The sequence below is a fragment of the Piliocolobus tephrosceles genome, chromosome 6, assembly GCF_002776525.5.
Source record: "Piliocolobus tephrosceles isolate RC106 chromosome 6, ASM277652v3, whole genome shotgun sequence".
Taxonomy (NCBI): domain Eukaryota; kingdom Metazoa; phylum Chordata; class Mammalia; order Primates; family Cercopithecidae; genus Piliocolobus; species Piliocolobus tephrosceles.
The window spans coordinates 119482506-119488545 of NC_045439.1; the positions used below are offsets into that span (position 1 = coordinate 119482506).

General features: G+C 38.0%; 1 pseudogene across 1 annotated transcript; it reads left to right on the forward strand.

Moving 5' to 3' along the window:
• Positions 1–562: 562 nt before the first annotated feature.
• Positions 563–1329, forward strand: LOC111552908 (annotated as a pseudogene). The gene has a single exon (XR_002734767.2). The product of XR_002734767.2 is annotated as a 60S ribosomal protein L14 pseudogene (transcript).
• The last annotated feature ends 4711 nt before the right edge of the window (positions 1330–6040 follow it).

Sequence of the window (6040 nt, forward strand, 5' to 3'; positions counted from 1 at the left end):
CCATCTTGAATTAATTTTCGTATAAGGAGTAAGGAAAGGATCCAGTTTCAGCTTTCTACTTATGGCTAGCCAGTTTTCCCAGCACCATTTATTAAACAGGGAATCCTTTCCCCATTTCTTGTTTTTGTCAGGTTTATCAAAGATCAGATGGCTGCAGATGTGTGGTATTATTTCTGAGGGCTCTGTTCTGTTCCATTGGTCTATATGTCTGTTTTGGTACCAGTACCATGCTGTTTTGGTTACCATAGCCTTGTAGTATAGTTTGAAATCAGGTCGCATGATGCCTCCAACTTTGTTCTTTTGGCTTAGAAAAAGCAGGAAAGATCTAAAATTGACACCCTAATATCACAATTAAAGGAACTAGAGAAGCAAGAGCAAACACATTCAAAAGCTAGCAGAAGGCAAGAAATAACTAAGATCAGAGCAGAACTGAAGGAGATAGAGACACAAAAAACCCTCCAAAAAAATCAATGAATCCAGGAGCTAGTTTTTTGAAAAGATCAACAAAATTGATCGACCACTAGCAAGACTAATAAAGAAGAAAAGAGCCTTCTTGCCTAACGCCGCCAACATGGTGTTCAGGCACTTCATGGAGGTTGGCCGGGTGGCCTACGTCTCCTTTGGACCTCATGCCGGAAAATTGGTCGTGATTGTAGATATTATTGATCAGAACAGGGCTTTGGTCGATGGACCTTGCACTCAAGTGAGGAGACAGACCATGCCTTTCAAGTGCATGCAGCTCACTGATTTCACCCTCAAATTTCCACACAGTGCCCGCCAGAAGTAAGTCCGACAAGCCTGGCAGAAGGCAGACATCAATACAAAATGGGCAGTCACATGATGGGCCAAGAAGATTGAAGCCAGAGAAAGGAAAGCCAAGATGACAGATTTTGATCGTTTTAAAATTATGAAGGCAAAGAAAATGAGGAACAGAATAATCAAGAATGAAGTTAAGAAGCTTCAAAAGGCAGCTCTCCTGAAAGCTTCTCCCAAAAAAGCACCTGGTACTAAGGGTACTGCTGCTACTGCTGCTAAAGTTCCAGCCAAAAAGATGACCACCGTGAGTAAAAGGGCTCCAGCCCAGAAGGTTCCTGCCCAGAAAGCCATAAGCCAGAAGGATGCGCCTGCTCCCAAAGCTCAGAAGGGTCAAAAAGCTCCAGCCCAGAAAGCACCTGCTCCAAAGGCATCTGGCAAGAAAGCATAAGTGGCAATCAAAAGAAGTATTAAAGGTTCTTTTTGACATGTTGGCAAATGTATTTAAGCCTTTGGATTTAAAGCCTGTTGAGGCTGGAGTTAGGAGGCAGATTGATAGTAGGATTATAATAAACATTAATAATCAAAAAAAAAAAAAAGAAAAGAGAGAAGAATCAAATAGACACAATAAAAAATGATAAAGGGGATATCACCACTGACCCCACAGAAATACAAACTACCATCAGAGAATACTATGAATACCTTTACACAAATAAACTAGAAAACCTAGAAGAAATGGATAATTTCCTGGACACTTACACTCTCCCAAGACTAAACCAGGAAGAAGTTGAATCCCTGAATAGACCAATAGCAGGCTCTGAAATTGAGGCAAGAATTAATAGCCTACCAACCAGAAAAAGACCAGGACCAGATGGATTCACAGCCAGATTCTACCAGAGGCACAAGGAGGAGTTGGTACCATTCCTTCTGAAACTATTCCAATCAATAGAAAAAGAGGGAATCCTCCCTAACTCATTTTACGAGGCCAACATCATCCTGTTACCAAAGCCTGACAGAGATACAACAAAAAAAGAGAATTTTAGACCAATATCCCTGATGAACATCGATGAAAAATCCTCAATTAAATACTGGCAAACTGAATCCATCAAAAAGCTTATCCACCTTGATCAAGTGGGCTTCATCCATGGGATGCAAGGCTGGTTCAACATACGCAAATCAATAAACGTAAGCCAGTATATAAACAGAACCAAAGACAAAAATCACATGATTATCTCAACAGATGCAGAAAAGGCCTTTGACAAAATTCAACAGCCCTTCATGCTAAAAACTCTCAATAAATTCGGTATTGATGAAACGTATCTCAAAATAATAAGAGCTATTTATGACAAACCCACAGCCAGTATCATACTGAATGGGCAAAAACTGGAAAAATTCCCTTTGAAAACTGGCACAAGACAGGGATGCCCTGTCTCACCACTCCTATTCTACATAGTGTTGGAAGTTCTGGCCAGGGCAATCAGGCAAGAGAAAGAAATCAAGGGTATTCAGTTAGGAAAAGAAGAAGTTAAATTGTCCCTGTTTGCAGATGACATGACTGTATATTTAGAAAACCCCATTGTCTTAGCCCAAAATCTCCTTAAGCTGATAAGCAACTTCAGCAAAGTCTCAGGATACAAAATCAATGTGCAAAAGTCACTAGCATTCTTATACACCAGTAACACAAACAGAGAGCCAAATCATGAGTGAATTCCCATTCACAGTAGCTTCAAAGAGAATAAAATACTTAGGAATCCAACTTACAAGGGATGTAAAGGACCTCTTCAAGGAGAACTACAAACCATTGCTCAGTGAAATAAAAGAGGACACAAACAAATGGAAGAACATGCCATGCTCATGGATAGGAAGAATCAATATTGTGAAAATGGTCATACTGCCTAAGGTAGTTTATAGACTCAGTGCCATCCCCATTAAGCTACCAATGAGTTTCTTCACAGAATTGGAAAAAACTGCTTTAAAGTTCATATGGAACCAAAAAAGAACCCGCATTGCCAAGACAATCCTAAGCCAAAAGAGGTGTGATTTTTATACCTTTATTTGAAGAAGATGTGAGTAATCATGGAATGTGCTTCTTTGGTCCCCAAACACAGATATAGAGTTCTGAGATCTGAGGAAACTCTTTGGATGTTAATCCAATATCTTCGATATGAGAAATCAGAAATCAGCATGATTATCTTTTACTTTTTATGTTAACCTATTTTTTAGTCTGATCTAGATGGTTGAAAAACATTTTAAACATATTTTTAAATGTAAAATAAAATTTTCACTTATGTTCAGTAAACTTTTTCAATCTAAAGTTTTAAGTCTTTTGAGGTTTAGAATTGATCATTAATCCTTCATCAGTTCTGTGGTTTCACTCAAAACTTTTTTAAAAATTATATTTAAATCATATATGTTGTGTCTGCTCTCCACATCACTTCTTTTCCCTTTCAGTTAGAAGAAACTTTCTCCGGCTTTTCATCTTCCTCATGGATTTAATTTTTCACCATTGTTGTGGTGGTTGTTACTCATTGTTCCTTTGGTTTTTTTTTTTGTTTGTTTGTTTGTTTGTTTTTTGAGACGCAGTCTCGCTCTGTCGCCCAGGCTGGGGTGCAGTGGCCGGATCTCGGCTCACTGCAAGCTCCGCCTCCCGGGTTTACGCCATTCTCCTGCTTCAGCCTCCGGAGTAGCTGGGACTACAGGCGCCTACCACCACGCCCGGCTAAATTTTTGTATTTTTAGTAGAGACGAGGTTTCACCCTGTTAGCCAGGATGATCTGGATCTCCTGACCTCCTGATCCGCCCGCCTCTGCCTTCCAAAGTGCTGGGATTACAGGTATGAGCCACTGCGCCCGGCCTCAATTGCTCCATTGCTTTAATATAATCACTTTGATTCCGTTTTATGCATTGTGCACTCTTATCTCATGTTGTTTCCTTCTTTTTTTAACTCCTTACAAACACAAGTTAAAAAAAAAATGTAATTGTTTATTCTGTTTCTTCAGTAAGTTTATTTTGTAAAAAAAAAAAAAAAAACAAATTGCCATGAATTTTTATTTGTTGGTTTGTTTGTTTGAAACAGAGTCCCTCTGCCGCCCAGGCTGGATGGAGTTCAGGGGCTGGATCCCCGCTCACGCAGCCTCCGCCTTCCAGGCTCAAACAATTCTCCCACCTCAGACTCTGGAGTAGCTGGGACTACAGGCGTGCGCCACCGCTACAGGCTAATTTTTGTATTTTTAGTAGAGACAGGGTTTCGCCAGAGTGCCCAGGCTGGTCTCGAATTCTTCACCTTAAGTGACCCACTTCGACCCACCAAACTGCTGGGATTACAGGCGTGAGCCACTGCTCTGGGCCGATTGCCATGATTTTTAAGAGTTGCTCCCATTACAGTGATAAACCGAGAAAGCAGAAAGTAAAAATGCATGTTCAGGTGCCCACAGACCTCAAAGGCCCGGAAGAGGAAAGTGAATCATTAAGACTGACCACAGTATCAACCACTGTGCTATTACTCATCTCTTTCTGGGATGATTTTTTTCTATCACTTATCTACTTAATTTGTGATTATATAAACTCTGGTTTCAACACATAGTTATAGCTGTGAAGATAGATTGACAGCTTGTTACATTAGAAGCGCTTGGTAAATATGAATGATTATGATGATGACATGCTGCAGAAATCGTGATTTCAGAACACCATTGTACAACTCTCAACCTCACATAGAAGCTTAAAAATACTAAATGATACTGACCTTGCTTACTTTACTTGGGAAAACCAACAATTTTATTTTCAAATATCCAGTAAAAGAAAACAATTGAGTTCACCTGATAGCTGCTATAAAACACAAAATAATGAAAACTTACAATCTAGAATAGTAAATCTGAGCTTTCAGGAGATAAGAATCATTTGACCTATTTACAAATTAGAACATGCAGTCAGTATGTATTTATAAAATTAATTTATATAAGTGATTTAAAAACATGTGATCTTAGATCATAAGCCCTCTTTATTTAGCTGAAATAATCATAATAAAAAGTTGTTGGCAGCAAAACTTGTAATAAATATTTCTGAATGGAGATTTAATTAATTATAACAGCAATGCTTGAACAATCATTGCCAAAATAAATAAATGCCACCAAGAACACAGGCCTTCCATGCAATTTGCATTGCATTAACAGATCTCATTTTTATCATCAGCAACTTTTTACTAAGAAGCCATTGTGAACAAAATATTAGCAGTGCTCTCCTTGCTACAGATATGATCAACTGTATTTTCTCAGGTGAGTGGGAACAAGGAGGTGGAACATGGGGAAGAGGAAACAAGATACGAGTCTTTTGGCCTCTCTTTCAGCTTCATTTACAACAATTGCAAGTATTAAGAGTCCAACAACAATTTTATTTGTTTGAGCTTACTGATTTGCCCATCCTTCAAACTTAGAAAAAAAATCAACCACATTTTTTCCCAGTATTATGAGAATCTTTGAGAGTTCTGCTATAGAAACGTACATGTCGCTGTCAAGATATAGCTACTCAGTCTCTTGTATTATTGCCTAACTAAATTATTGCCTAATAAAATAATATAAAGCCAGATATCCTAACTCTATTTATATATTCATTTAACTCATGTGTTATATTTTAAGCTTATCACCTTAATGGTTTTTCTCTTGTGCTTTACAAGAGCCTGGTATCATTTCAGTTGTGACACTCCTCACTGAGTATAGAAATCTTACAAGATACAAACACATGCTTCCCTAATGAGACTACCAACAAACTCCAGTCTGTTTCTGCTATACTCTTTTGGATATGTCTCACTATCATGCTTCATTTAGTAGGTCCAGTTGTTATATTATACAATTCATATTAATCCTCCTTAATATACTTTTGGCCGTCAAATGGCACATAGGTAAGCCATTAATAAATATTTGTAATTAAGCTTAAATAAAATAGTTCTGTAATAAAAGCCAAATAAGACACCACTGGGCTGTAAAAAGAGCATTTTTTAACCCTAGCCCTTATTGTTTAAATAACAGTTTAAACTAAAAGGCAAGGAATCATGGATATACAATATAATGTATATCTGAATAAATGAGAACCTTTAGAGTTATACAACAACCAGAGGCTATTTTCTGCCATGGAAATTCAGGTAGAGACACTAAAGAAAGATCTCTTGTGTCTGCAAAACTCATCTGGGAAGCTTCTTAGGAAACACGACGTAGGACTTCATGCGAATGAGAAATAAACTTCCATTGTGTTAAAAAAAAAAAAAATCAGGAAAGTCTCTTAAAACTCTTGCTTC